Source organism: Strongylocentrotus purpuratus, unplaced genomic scaffold (genome assembly GCF_000002235.5).
Source record: "Strongylocentrotus purpuratus isolate Spur 01 unplaced genomic scaffold, Spur_5.0 spur5_scaffold_1, whole genome shotgun sequence".
Classification (NCBI taxonomy): Eukaryota; Metazoa; Echinodermata; class Echinoidea; order Camarodonta; family Strongylocentrotidae; genus Strongylocentrotus; species Strongylocentrotus purpuratus.
In genome coordinates, this window is record NW_022145594.1 from 42,516,566 (window position 1) to 42,532,734 (window position 16,169).

Genomic DNA, 16,169 nt, shown 5'->3' on the forward strand with positions numbered 1-16,169 from the left:
GTAGACTCAATTAGGGTAGAAAACTCTTGCATGAATGTATCAAACTTCAGGCCATTCTTTTGAGATGGAGGAGGTCGATAGACTGCACACAGTACAAAAATATCCCTGGGTGTTACTCGCACAGACAAGTACATAAGTTCAAAAGATGAAAAGCTTGAATGGTCCACATTCTGTCTGGCTATGCATGATCTATGTATGATGCAAATTCCACCACCACGAGATGAGCGATTGTGGTGATCGAACTACCAAATAATTGGGAAGAGTCATGTTTAAATCGGCAATAATGTAATGATCACGAGCGTCTCCTCGTAACCATGATTCAGTCACGATCATAACGTCAATGCCGTTATCCAAAATAAAATCACATATTGGGGTAGTTTTATTGTTCATGGAACGAGCGTTCCAATGGCTGACGCATATGGGAGTAGATTTTCCGCCTGCCTTCACTGGACGTGCGATCCTTAATCTTTTTAATCTTGGAACACTGATCAGGTTACTCTGATGACGAGTTCCCTGTTTCAGAGCATTGTTCAAAGAAGGTCGGTTACATGTTGTAATACGTACTGGGATAGGTCTCTGCTTTCTCCTTCCCATCCTTTTCCTCTGTGGCTCTTCCATTTTCTCCTCTCATTTCTTCTCTCAATACCAAGACAGCAAATGTTCTCTCTTACCTCTCTCTGAAGTTCGGTTCTCGGTTGTCCAGGTATATGAAGCTGTAGAAGTTCATACCTGCTGTATTTTCGCGGGTTGTTTGGAGGTGTTGTAATATGGAATGTTGAGGTAATTATGCCATAATGTATTATAGTGTATTGGTGCATTAGTGTATAAGGAATTGTAGGTGGAGCAGTCTACAATGTAAGCAACCCCCCCCCCCCTTCCTCATCAGACAATAGCCTTACTTTCCCGCCTTTTTGGGGGTACCTGTATTGCCCAATGTACTGATACCCTATAGGCATGATTGGGGATCCTATTGTAAGTTTTAGTGGATGAGTGATTTTCTTTTGTTCGGGGTCTGTGCACCCAGAGCTGCTATAGCAGGGACAGAGAGACATTGTAGATTGGAGAGAGAGGAGAGAAGCACTAATTTGTGCCTGCTAATGGAGATTGTTATTTACTTCTGGCAGATCACAATTCATGTAAGTTGATTTATACTGTTGGAACTGATGATTATTATATATATTTCATATTATTAATGGATGTCACATTTTATGAATTGCTGAAGATAAGATAGTGAAAGTTGAGGATTGTTGAACCATGAATTGTTTGTTATTACATTTTGCTCCAGAGGCTATATGCTAATTATATTTCGTTCAAATTTTGTTCTTGTACAGGGGCTGTGTTTTCTTTGGTGAATAAATGCAAGACTAAAGTTTACGTTGGACTCCCTAGCTGTTGTCATTTCTGAATCTCAACAATGGTGTCAGAAGTGGGATGACTGACGGCGAGGGACAACTGGACTGAGATCATCTGCACGGATACTGACCAACCTCCAACTTCTTGCGGCCGTGACGTCGTCGGCTGGCGATATTTGGTGTCAGCAACGTCCGGAGGCAAAAGTGAACATGGGACAGACAGTGAACATTCAACAGCCTCGGTCAGATACATTGTGACCATTAATGAATTTGAAGAACATGTTCATGTAATGATACACATGATTGATGATTTGTTCGTTTAAGTTTGCTTGTTGTGAAATATTATTGTTCCTGTTGAATTTCATAATTAACACATTTAAGTGCAGGAAAATGGCCCCTACATCTACGACAACAACTGTGACAACAACAACAACTACCACGTCGACAGCATCATCCACACGACCTACTATGACACCAAGGGAGCAACCTTCAGACATGGACATGCTGTCACAGTTCTTTCGTCGTTCCATTGGGCTACAGAGCATTCTCCAGAGCAACTTGCCCAAGTTTAGGGGAATACCACAACACGCAAACGACATTGCACTATCGGAATGGCTTGAGGAGTTCTATGAGATCACTGCTCAACACAACATGGAAATGGGCAGTAAGGCCAGACTTCTTGTAGATCACCTTGCAGGACCGGCAAGGGAGGAAATTATGTGCCTTAGTGAATCCCGAAGACGTGATTTTGATGAAGTTGTAGCATGTCTTAAACTATGTTTTGGCTACGAGGAAAATACACAGTCGTTGAGCAGCAAGTTCCATAACCGCGTACAGAGAGAAGGGGAATCGCTTTGTGACTTCAGCCGGGCCTTGATACGCCTATACATAAAGCTGGAGAAGGCAGCAATCACCCAAGCCCAAGGTGAAGCTTTGGCACAATTAAAAGACAAAGCTTTGAGTGACCAATTTGTAAATGGCGCACGTGAGGCTTGGGTCAGGAGGGAGTTGAGACGCATCCAATTAACTCATGGGCCCAGTGGGTTCAATAGGATGAGAGCAGAGGCACTCCAGCTTTTCCAGGAGTCTCCAACAGCTCAGCGTACCAGAATCAGAGAAGTGGAGTCAGGAGTCGGGTACCAGGAACCAGGATAACTTCAATTTGCTTGCAACACGTTATCAGGCTCCATCCCCGCCACATGCCACCCAACGTCACCTTCCTCACCAGGATGTCACCCCGCAGGCGGAAAACTAGCTTCCTCTGCTGTTGAGGGCAAAACAGCAGGGGACAATGAACAACAGGACAAGACAGAAGAGCCCATGGGACAAAGCTCCCATAAGCTACAAGCCGACACGCCTATAACAGACAAGAGGGAGATTGACACAGAAACGAGATTTGCACATTCCAGACAGACCACTTTGGAAGAAGCTGCGCTGACAATAGATGAAATAATGTGCGACAGCGAAACAGAATTGGTTTCAGAAAGTCCGACCGCAATAGCAGAAATTGCCGGCGTGAAAATTGGTTGCGTCTTAGACACTGGAGCAGAGGCTTCGATAATACCCTCAGACGTATTTCACTCGCAGCTTCAGAAAGCAGCAGGAGATGTCAGCCCATTGAAAAAACTGGTAAAAATTGTTGGGGTGGGTCCAACAAAGGTTCCTGTAGAAGGCTTTATCCGCACTCGAGTTTTGCTGAACGGCAAAGAAGCTTCCGTCGGGTTCCTTATCGTGAACCGAGAGTCTTGTGGAGCTAGACAAAAAGACTTCCCAATTTTATTGGGATGTAATGCACTACGAGCTTTTTTTCCACCAGAGGAAACTCAAGAAGAATTCCAGTTAGTAAAGGACTGCTTGAAATTTAAAGGAGTGGACAATGCACAAATACGAGAGGTTGTCACGGGTGCCTTGGAGGTAGTGTTGCCAGCCAGGACCATACAACATGTAGAATGTGCGATGAAGTCCTCTCAAGGTGGTGAAGCTGCCAATGAGTCAAGTGTCTGGTTCATCCAGGATCTGACTAAGCTGGAGAGTTCTCAAGTTCATGTGATTGAAGGTTGTGCTACCGGGAATAGAGAGTTACGTTTACTCCTTATTAATGCTGGAGAAAATGAGTTCATCCTACCACCTCACTCAATTGTGGCATCTGCTGTGCAAGTAGAAGAACGAAGTGAAGTTCATCTTCAAAACAGAGAGGACCAACTTGAGGTGGATGTTTGTAATGTAATGATTGCCACAACAGAATCGGTTCAAGATGACAACGACAATGTTGGCCAGTTCGAACACAGAGGAGAAACCCAACCAACAAATGATATCACTACACAGGAAACGTTTACCTTCACTGATGGAACAGAAGTATTGCTTCCTCATGGCCTCAGCTTATGTGGGATGGACTATCATGAGGCATCTAGGATTGCTAAACTTCTAGCAGATCATGAAGCAGCTTTTTCCAGAGATGAGTTTGATTTGGGACAGTGTGATCTTATCCCTCATGAGATAAAGGTGACCTCTGACAAGACAATACGCCTGCCATATCGAAGAATTAACCCCAACGAGACATCAGAAGTTCGTGAACTTCTGCAAGACATGCTTGAACGAAAGATCATCAGGGGGTCTGCTAGCCCATATGCAAGCCCAGTCGTTTTAGTTAGAAAACGATCAGGAGCCCTACGCCTATGTATCGACTACCGACAATTGAACAAGATTACAGTGAAAGACTCTTTCCCGTTACCCAGAATTGATGAATCCCTGGAAGTCATGGATGGGGCTAGATACTTCTCTTCTCTGGATCTGTCTCATGGGTACTTTCAAATCACCATGCATCCTGACTCTGTGCCCTTGACCGCTTTTCGTGTTCCATGGGGACTCTTCGAATTTGAGAGAATGCCGCAAGGTCTTTGCAACAGTCCAAGCACCTTCCAGAGGGTGATGGAGGTGATCTTCAGTGATATGAACTTCACAAAACTAATTCTGTACCTCGATGATGTGTTGGTATTTTCTAGAACTTTTGAGGAACATTTGGAAAGACTTGGAGAAGTTTTTGCCCGGTTGACGAAGCATGGTCTAAAGTTGAAAGGAGAGAAATGTCACTTGTTCAGGGGAGAAGTTGCCCACTTAGGACACATCGTCAGCGAGAAGGGCGTGATGGTCGATCCAAGCAAGGTGGAGAGAATCAAGAGTTGGCCAACACCCCAGAATGGATCAGAGTTGAGGTCTTTCCTTGGCCTTGCGTCGTACTATCGGAGGTTTGTCCCTGACTTCACAAGACTGACAGCTCCTCTTCATGCACTAATCGGACAGAAGTCGCAAAAGAAGAGAAAGAGGAAGCCTGAGAAGACTATGCTGGATCCAAAGTTTGTGTGGACAGACAAAGCAGAAGAATCCTTTCAAAAACTGAAAGAAAGACTGTCCTCAACTCCAGTGCTAACCTATCCGAAGTTTGGAAAAGAGTTTGTTCTCGAGGTCGATGCTTCTCTCAAAGGACTAGGTGCCTGTCTATCACAGGCAGATGAAAACGGTCACCTTCACCCGATCTCATTCGCAAGCCGCAGTCTACGTGGAGCTGAAAATAACTACCCGGACTTCTCCAGCTTCAAGATTGAACTGTTAGCACTGAAATGGGCGGTGGTAGAGAAGTTCAAAGGATATCTGATAGGTTCAAAGTGTACCGTCTACACAGACAACAACCCGTTGGCCCATCTTCAAACCGCCCAACTGGGGCAACTGAACAACGATGGGTAGCCCAGCTAGCACCCTTTCAGCTAGACATCAGATTTCGCCCTGGCAAGCTCAATAAATGTGCTGATGCTCTCAGCCGCTGTCCTGGCAATGATGAACAAGAGGTGAGAGAGATGATCGGTGCTCTGACAGTAACTACTGTCTTACCAGTGGAAGTTACAGTAAACAGTGATCAGGGGCCAGAAGAAGCACCTCGGGCAGCTCCTGAAGTATACCCATCATATTCCACAGAGAAACTTGAGATTCTGCAGCAGCAAGATGATGCACTGTCAGCTTGCAGACAATACATAAGAGATGGATGGAAGCCAGAGGATGAAATGAAAAGCGAGAACAGAGAGACAAAGTCCTGGATGAAAGAACGCATGTACCTCAAAGACTGTGGAGGGGTATTGTACAGACGACCACCAGATTCCAAACATCCACAGAGAAGACAGTTGTTAGTTCCCAAAGGCCTCCAAGAGAAGATGCTACAGATGGCTCATGACCAATGGGGCCATCAAGGGATAAACAGAACCATAGCAATCCTGCGAGAAAGATGTTTCTGGCCAGGAATGTGTAATGATGTGAGAGCACACATCAAGAAGTGCTTTGCCTGCATTGCAGCTAAGACGCCAACACCGACAATACGAACTCCAAGACGACACTTGCTGGCATTCAAGCCCCTAGAACTGATCGCAATCGATTTTCTGAAATTGGATAAGGGTCAAGGTGGATACGAGGATGTTTTGGTAATCACTGATGCATTCACCAAGTTTGCACGAGCAATCCCCTGCAAGAACCAGACTGCAGCAGTTGTTGCACGTGCCTTAATCGATGGTTGGATAGTCCACTACGGTGCTCCACTACGTATCCACTCCGATCAAGGACGAAATTTCGAGAGCTCTCTTGTCCGAGAATTATGCAAACTGTACGGAATTGAGAAGACACACACCACACCGTACTATCCACAAGGCAATGGACAAACGGAAAGGTTCAACCGAACGTTATGCAGCATGATTCGTTCCCTTGAGCCAGATCGTCGGAGAAAGTGGCCTGGGCTGATCCACCAGCTGGTTTTCCTATACAACTGCACCCCTCATGGAACAACAGGGCTATCGCCATACCGTCTCCTGTATGGGAGAGAGCCGCACACACCAATCGACCAGCTAATTGGGAATAGCGAAGCAGACTGGAATGAGGACTTTCTTACAGAGCATTCGAAGTCGCTACAACATGCTCATACGGTTGCTAAGCAAAACATGGAAGCGATCTTGAGAAGTGAAAAGATCAGACATGATGCTCTACCAATGAGTTCCACACTAAGCATTGGCACCCGGGTACTGATCAAGAAGTGCGCGTTTGAGGGTCGACACAAGCTTGACGACAAAGTGTTGAGAGATCCCTTCATAATCACGGCGGTAAATGACACGGGTGACGTTTACAAAATTCGACCAATGTTAGGAGGACCAACCAAAGTAGTGAACAGAAGGTTGCTGATTCCAGACCCACGTGAAGAGATGCCAGTTCATATTGTTCAGGAAAGCAGAAGTGACCATACCACGTCACAACACCCCTCGACTCGTTCTATAGAAGAGAACACCCCCTCTTTCACTTTCTTGTGGGATCGACCGATGAATATTCCAGGGGATCAGAACAACCTGCGAGTAGACATTCGTGACGATGAATATATTCCAGATGAGGGAAATGACCACGACGGAGCAAATGTTGAGAATGAAGAAAATGGTACGGATGACGTTCTCAATCTGAGCGGAGATATAGTACCTGATGAGATAGACAACTCTCAACTTGAGAACCCCAGTCCCGAGGTACCGCGTAGGAGGTCTAATCGAGTAACTAAAGGCCAGCATAGAAATCCACTGCGGCTTCCAATATCGGCGTTACAAGAGTAAAAAAAAAAAGAAGAGAGCTTTGAATTTGAAGACAAGAATTTAATATTTACTTGTCAGATTAAGATGTGATGTGTTATTAATGCTATGCATAATGTTTTAAAGAACATTGTTTTGTATTTTCATATACTACTGAAAAACATTTTGGTCAAACATTATGACATTAATTGCGGGGAAGTGTATTATAGAAAGATTTTCATTGCTTATATTTTCATGTATCGCTAAAATCTCGGTCAAACAGTATGACATTAATTGCGGGGAAAGGTGACGATTTGGAATTTCGCTCGTAATAATGTATCATTTTTATCAAACATTATGACATTAATTGCGGGGAATATGTTGTAATATGGAATGTTGAGGTAATTATGCCATAATGTATTATAGTGTATTGGTGCATTAGTGTATAAGGAATTGTAGGTGGAGCAGTCTACAATGTAAGCAACCCCCCCCCCCTTCCTCATCAGACAATAGCCTTACTTTCCCGCCTTTTTGGGGTACCTGTATTGCCCAATGTACTGATACCCTATAGGCATGATTGGGGATCCTATTGTAAGTTTTAGTGGATGAGTGATTTTCTTTTGTTCGGGGTCTGTGCACCCAGAGCTGCTATAGCAGGGACAGAGAGACATTGTAGATTGGAGAGAGAGGAGAGAAGCACTAATTTGTGCCTGCTAATGGAGATTGTTATTTACTTCTGGCAGATCACAATTCATGTAAGTTGATTTATACTGTTGGAACTGATGATTATTATATATATTTCATATTATTAATGGATGTCACATTTTATGAATTGCTGAAGATAAGATAGTGAAAGTTGAGGATTGTTGAACCATGAATTGTTTGTTATTACATTTTGCTCCAGAGGCTATATGCTAATTATATTTCGTTCAAATTTTGTTCTTGTACAGGGGCTGTGTTTTTCTTTGGTGAATAAATGCAAGACTAAAGTTTACGTTGGACTCCCTAGCTGTTGTCATTTCTGAATCTCAACAGAGGTAAGGTAGTTGATGCAAGCGCGTAGCCAGGATTTAATTTTAGGGGGGCGGTAGTGAGCACGCAAAGCGTGCGAATCACTTACAGAGCGCGCGTAGCGCGCTCCCTAGGGGGGGGGTGCAGGGAGGGGGAGTTTCCCCCCTCCCGCGCGAAGCGCGAAAGCTTTGAGGTTTCATCAAATTAGAGAAATAAACGATTCGTTGGACCGTTCTCGACTCTTAATCCTTATCTAATTCAGTTTCTGTTGACGTTTCATTAGAGAAAGAAGACGATTCGCGGTACCGTCCTCGACTCTTAATCTTTGTTTGAATCAAGTTCCCCTGCCTCCGCGCGTAGCGCGAAGCTCTGAAGTTTTATTAGATTATTAAAGAAAGAAGACGATTCGTTGTACCATTCTCGACTCTTAATCCTTATCTAAATTCAGTTTCTTTTGACGTTTCATTAGAGAAAGAAGACGATTCGTTGTACCGTCCTCGACTCTTAATCCTTATCTGATTCAGTTCCACCTCCCCTCCCGCGCGAAGCGCGGAAGCTTCGACGTTTTATTAAATTATTAGAGAAAGAAGACGATTCGTTGTACCGTTCTCGACTCTTAATCCTTTTTCTTCCTACGTCCTCTTCCCTTTCCTCTTTTTTTCTCTCTCTTTTTTTTTTTTTGGCCGGCGTTTTGGGGGGCGACCGCCCCACCGCCCCCCCCTGGCTACGCGCCTGAGTTGATGTATGGTTCTGCTTTTCCAAGGTCGAGTCATTGCTGATAGGCCCAGGGTTCGGGTTCACGTCACCCGCTATCAACAGTTGAAGCTGAAAAGTTGATGAAGTATTTGCATAGTATGCAAGGCGACTTCCCGGAAATTTCAGGGGCTTCAGTTTTAGTTTGTACTGCATGTACACCACTTAACAAGCCACTGTTTAAAGTACAGTGTCCAGTGAATGCACTTCTTCCCAGGGCAGATACAAAGAGTACAAAGTGATCAGCTTGACCAGCTCCATTGTAGATCCAAGTGACCATTCATGAGGACAATAGAGAGGCTGCTTGAGTGAACTTCACTGCATACATGCAGAATGGTGGACGTATAGATCAACTTGTAACTTCATGCAATATCCAAACTGCAAATCTATGTCCACTCTCCTGTCGCTCAATATCAAGATAAACTGTCTGAAACTGGTCCAGGCCATAATCCTGGTGTTAAAACAAACAACTAGTACTAAATTGATGATGCCTCTATCAAAAGTGAGGAAATAGTAAGCAAAATAAGGCAGAGCTTGAAGAGGGTCAGCCTGTTAGGCGATCACCTCACTACATGTATATTTAAAGCACAATTCCAAGGAACAGTTTTGGGCCATCTTGTGTCCCATACATTAAGTGTTGTAGAGCTCTGCCATAAAACTGACATCAAATGTGCCATCTCACTTCAAACTTGGTCTGACCTAAACCTATCAGGGTTACTAAAGTGCATCTAAGATATGAATAAATCTTTCCATTAAGTTAATTACCCTAATAATAATTATAACGTTAATAATCAGGGTCAATATAGTGCTTAATAATTATATTAACAATGTCTCTAACTACTTTACAGATATATTATCCTAGAAATTCCACACTGTTTTCGGCAGCTGAATAGTCCATGTAAATCCAAGGTCCAAATTTATTGCCACTCAAGGACAACACGTTTGACCTCAGCATAAATTACAAATTGATCAATAAACTTACTCATCTATGATAAGATCCTGTTTCATCCACTGCTGCCACTTAGGGGCCAGGGTGCTTCTGTTGAAGAGCAGCGGGGCAAAGAGAACGATGCGCATGTTGGTCTCATGCATCTTGCGTCTGTCTCGCAGGTGCTTGTTCCATAATTCCACCACTTCTTTGGCCTGTAGGTGGGTTGGGGAGGGAACAGAGGAATAAAACATGTGCATGTTTATTGTACAGCATACGATATGTGATCCAACTTTGTGACAAATTGCAATATCTTTAGATGTCATTTGATAGATATCTTTAGAAATGTAAACATATAAGGGTTTGTAATAGTCATGTGAATATGAACAAGAAAAAAAAATTGTTGGATATCATGGGCATTCTGGTAAGAGAAAGGTTTGATCAGGCGTGAATTTCAGTAACGTCAGAACAGTTGCAAGACTGTCCAAGATTGAGAGACGATATAGACTTTTTCTGCCTAGAAAGGCTACAACCTCAGACGGCTTTGAATTTGCTATTCATACCTGTTAAGAACCTCAATCAAGAACATGTTACATGTGCCGGGATTGAACCCACGACCTTTACATCTCCAGTCAAGTGCTTAAACCGCTCAACCACCTCTACCGGTCGGAACTGGCCTGGAACAGGACCGTAAATCCAAACTGGAAGGTTTCCGGGGCCCGGCCTGATCAGCCTCGATCCCCTACTACTATATACTACTTTGCTAAAACTCATAAACAAAAATTGAAATAGAAACAATACTGGCAAAAGTATTAAATTAAACAAAAAATATATCTTACTTCAACTTTCCACTTACCGCAGCTCTTTTTCGAGTCTTCTCTACAAATTCAGCCATGCTGCCTGGCTTGAGGACAAACAATCGTTCCTTGGAGCAGTTGATCACTTTGTGTCATTTCTTCTACAGATGACCCTGTAAAAAAAAATTAAAAATCAAGATTTGACAAGAATGAAAGATTATCTTCATCATTATGAATGAAATTGCATTTTAAGGGAACCTGGCTAAGATTAATTTTATATCAGTTGTTATTTAAATCAATTAATCAAATAAGTGTTTCAATTAAATCTGGTTTCCTTTTCGGGCAGAGAACATTGACTGAATTTGTTCCTCTGGTGGCAAAGACACCTATTTCCTGGCCTAGATTTATTGTATATAACAAAGCCTTTTCACAACCCTCTCATTTTATACATGACCTGGTAAACTGTTTTTGTTTAAAGGAAAGATGGTGAATACAGATAGAAGGGAGTGAAATCATTAGTCAAACATATACACATTCATCCTGCATGTAGGGTTGAAATGAACTGTGTGTGAAGACACCTGTAACAGTGCTTATGTGTTATGATATCAGGTGCTGGGGCTTTTTCACACATGTATTTTAGGCTAATATGCCTAAAGTGTGGGCAGGCCGGTCGCGGTGCGGCGCGTTGACTTAAACGCAACCATTCGTCCAAAGCCCCCCCCCGTTCGGCCCGAAAGGGTGCGTTGGGAGTGTCGTGTCGCGTCGAACACGACTATTTACTCGTCCAAAGCCCCCCCCCCCCCCCCCCGTTCGGCCGAAAGGGTGCGTTGGGAGTGTCGTGTCGCGTCGAACACGACTATTTACTCGTCCAAAGTCCCCCCCCCCCCCCCCCCCCCCCCCCGGTTTGGCCGAAAGGGTGCGTTGACTAGTCTTCCACATCTGGGCCCGTATTCAATAAACTTCTAAGACATTTTTCTTAAGTCTAAGAAAATGTCTAAGAATTTGTCTTGGTTAAGAAAGTTGCCTCAGCCGTATTCTAAACACGTAAAGCAGTTTGTCTTAGCTAAGACGAAGGTTAAGAAAAATTCTTAGACCCGATGACGTCATGTTGGAAAGTTAAAGTGATCGACTCGAGCGAATTAATTGCAACTCAATTTGCCTATGTAACTTGCGTGTTAAAATAAAAATCGCACCGCACGAAAATTATACACTAACGTGTATGGGAGATTGAGCGTAAGAGAGGAATGATGCTCACATATTTGTTTCGGGCTTGACCAACTGACACTAAAACAGTCTAGTCAAGACCCCCTGAGGCTAGATCTAACATCCACTGTAGGCTTTTTATACTTTTCTGTCACTCTTCGTACAGCCCAACCAGGCTTTCTTATGTTGCAGCCCCAGGGTCTGTGAGTAGGAAGGGAGCGCCATCGCTAGCCGACCGACCAGCGCTAGCATTGGATTTGGAAGCTACCCTTTGTTTTAGTTTTCGTCTAGGCCTAGCTAGCCTACTGCTATGCTAGCCTAAAATTAATTAAATGGCTAAATGTAACCTTTATCAGACTCATAATACAACAAATTTTGTCTCACCTAATATTATGCCGATTGCAAATTATTCCGTTTCCATATTTTAGTGCCAAAGACTAATAAAGTAAGAGACGGTTTCTTTATATATACGACAGCCATGTCACAATTTTATGTAGATACGCTATATAGTTCTCGTTTAGTTGTTGTACAAACAAACATAAACAAGTACAATGCCTATATATGGCGCTCTTGCGCACTGCGCCGTCGACGCTGTATATATACACAAAGCTTACGTTGATGGTCGACTGGTATAGGTAACCTGCGCTCGCGCTGCATGCATTGTTTTTATTCCATTTGATCGAAACCCGAAGCTTTTGCTTGCAGCATCATTGAGCTGCCGGTGCCAAAGCCCTATTTAAGCATCCTCGTAGTATGCTTAAATATAGGGTAGATTTCTTACTTATCTTAGATATCTCGATTGTATTAGAATACGACATGCTATTTAAGTCCTTTTTCTTAGATACAATCTAAGAATTCTTCTTAATCTTAAGGCAAATTTCTTAGTCCCCAATGCTGTTATAGAATACGATTTTTGGCTAAGATTTTTTCTTAGCCAAAATTTAAGAAAAAGTACTTAGATTTCATGCTTAAGAAGTTTATTGAATACGGGCCCAGTCGTTTATAATAGAATTTACGAAAATAGTAATTTAAGTCGTTTGAATTCAAATAATCAAGATAGAAACAGATTAAAAATGAAATAAAACTAGTTTTTACATAGTCTTGAAGATCAAGCCTTTATAAGAATTACATCAATAAATAACAAGAAACACAATCAAATAATTTACTTTGATATCTTAAACGTCCTATGGGAACTCAGTGTTATATGCTCTGGTTCCTAATGCATGACTAAGCATTTGACTTTGGCCCTCCGCTTAAAGCCACATGTAGTTAGGGCTGATCCCATGCATTTGTATACATGTATGACCCGGCAGCAACTTACATTTACAACAAGTAACTTACCAGGTTAGAAATTAAGAATGTACGTGTAGTGTGATTTAGTTCCTCACCAAAATTCTACTGTTCTTCTTTCCCGAGCTGTAGTTTGCAATGAACATCAAAACAAGACAAGATCAATTCTGGATCGAGAGAAGTCTATAGAATATGAGAGACCTCTCTAGCAGGAAGTTGACGTGATGTTCGCAGGATATCGATAACCGGATGCAACCGGATATGGACAGCGCAGAACCGAATAAAGACTACCGTTCTTCTCATTCGGATTTCATTCATAAGTGTTCATGCCTACAATTCCAGTGAACTAACACTGCTTCTTTGTAACGTGCATGTATACAATATAGAAAATATGAGACATATTTCAAAAGTCCAAATTGAATCATTGAACCATAATATCAAGTGTTACAGAAAGAATGAGAGAATTCAGCCATGAATCATTGCTAAAGGGGCTCACAACTGCATGTGTATAACAAAAGTGAAATATCTAGTGTAAACTACTGTGCCATGGGGATTTCACAATTGATTGGTTTGACCTACTAAGGTTCACATTTTTCTTCCTTTCAGAAATAGAAACAGATATTCCATCACAAAGATTAAATCATCCAATGTTGCAGATATTATATGCCTAATACATATGCAACAAAGCATTTTAAGTAAGAAAAATCACTCCTGAAAATTCCATTTGCGAAAATTTTCCATAAACATAGTGGCATGGAAGGGGTTACTTTTCTTTAGTTCCAACAACTTCAAATCTTATCTACATTAAAGGTACTATGTCCCATTTGCAGGCCAAAATAAAAGAGAAAAAGTGAAGTTCCAACGCCATTTAAAAGTTAAGAGTAATTTAGAACTTCCCTCGAATTAAAAGGGCTTGAAAATGGCTTTTAATGGGAAAATAACCAGCATCAGTTGTTGAATCGACTTTAGTGATTGCAATCATTTTAGTAATAGTCTGATTTTCAGACCCTTGTATCGAATAGTTGTACGTTTTGTGCTGTGCAAAGATTCAATCAGTTTAATTTTGGCCATTACAAGTAGTGGGTTATTGATGTAGACGAATGCTCATGTACCTTTTACACCTCATTTTATGTACATTATTACCACCAAAAAAAAGAGGAGTCAGTCAGTCACTCAATAGTGTCTGACATTGAAGTCTAGCAAGTAAACGGGTCTCCTAGCATAATTTGAATAATAGGACAATGCTAACATTTAAATTTTACAGATAGGACATATATATATTCATAATTCCTACAAAGTTGTACAGAATTTGATGTTAGCTGCAAATGGGACACAGTGCCTTTAAGGGATATTTTGTGTCCCCTTTAAGACTACATATATGTTTATTATTTACTACTTATTTTTAAATCAAATTCAGCTTGTATAGTAAACAAGGTCATAATTGATAACAGTGGTTGCTCCAGATCCCTATTAAGCACCACAATTTTTCGAATGAAATAGTCATATATGATAAATGTACATTTAAAAGAATTCACAAAATTTGAACGAATTAACAGTAATTTGGGCCAATCAAATGTGTTAGTTGTACTGACAATTTTTTTGATTGAAATAGGTTGAAGGTGGAGATAGTACCTGGTCATTGATCAACTGCAGATTGGGGGGGGGGGGGGGGGGGGGTCGATCCTACCCCCTCCCAGCAGAAGCAGTTTTTTACATGAAACTGACACTGATTTTTTTCTTCTTCAGACTTATGCCCCCCCCCCTTCCCTGACAGTCCTGGATCTGCCACTTACTTTCAGAAAGAAAGAAAAAAAATTATAAAAAATTATAAAAATAAAATGTGCAAGATGCAGGAGTAGACATCTGTACATGCTGTACACAGACTTGTCTCAGATTCAACCAGCACAAATAAATAATGACATTCACTCCCTTCAAAAAATTTATATAAACATTTTTAAATGGGTCTAATTTTTTCACGAAATTATAACAGCACATTTAATAACATGATTAAAAGTGATACTGATTGACAGAAGTAGTGGCAGATCTAGGGAGAACCCGGGGCCCCAGCCCCCTCCCATGGCCAAAAAACCAGGTAAATTTAACCTTTTTTTAAAAAAAAAAAGAAGGGCCCTCCCCCTGGCGCAAGGGGGGGGGGTGGTGGGTGTTTGATTACAAAAAAAGTGCCCACTACCCCACCCCCCCCCCCCAACACTTATTTGCCGGCTCGCTGATTTGCCGCTAAACATTTTCTAACAAATTGTGCCCCTATTCGGCCCCCTCCCTTGCCGCCGGCTGGATCCGCTTCTGGACAGAAGTACGTGTTTCATTCCCAATCTTTTATGTCTGAATCCAACACTGAATTTAATATGTGAATCACATCACCGGCTCACACCACTCCATGCTAGCCAAAACTGTCGGCTTCACATCCTCGTCAATTCAGCTCAGCTCAGCTCAGCTCAAAACTCGCGGGAGTCCAATGAAAGTTTTTACTCTTTTTCTGGTATAAAAACAAATTGACTCACCATATTTTCCCAACGAATGGCCATTAGATGGTATCTCTGGTGGTGACTCTGCCAGTTCTTCCTTTGAAGCATGCTTATCTTTTTCCATTTCAGAAGTAGAAGTTCATATAATATTCCAGCCTCATCCTCATGAACTTTCACTAGCATGTTTCCTGCATTTAAAAGCAACGCGCGCCCTCGATCAGTACGGTCCTTGGAGCGACTTTCCCTAACTTTTCAAAGGGGTTACATCAATGTTTCATGCATTATTCTACCGTGGCTTTATACTAAGAAACTTGCAAAAGGATGATCTGTAGAAAAAAATACCAAAGAAAACATGTGCACCAAGCAGCTCAATGTACATAAGTACATGATTGTAGTACTTGCATGTTGCTTAAATTTCGATTGTTGACAGCTAGATATTTTACAAAATAACATACAGAAAGTCAGAAAGAGAAAATGAAAATGATAAAGAATAGATAAAAGATGGAAAAACATAGAATAATATAAGAAAAACATAACAAGAAAATGATAGCAGGAAAACAAAGAATAACATGAAGAGAGACAGGAAAAAAGTGGATAACATGAGAAAGACAGCAAGAAAAAAATGATAGGAAAGTAAAATATAAAGGATATCATAAGCGATGAAATAACTCTCTTTTACTGTAACCCTCTCACTTGTTATTCTCTCTCTCTCTCTCCCTCTCTCTCTCTCTCTCTCTCTCTCTCTCTCTCTTATCTCTCACCCTCCC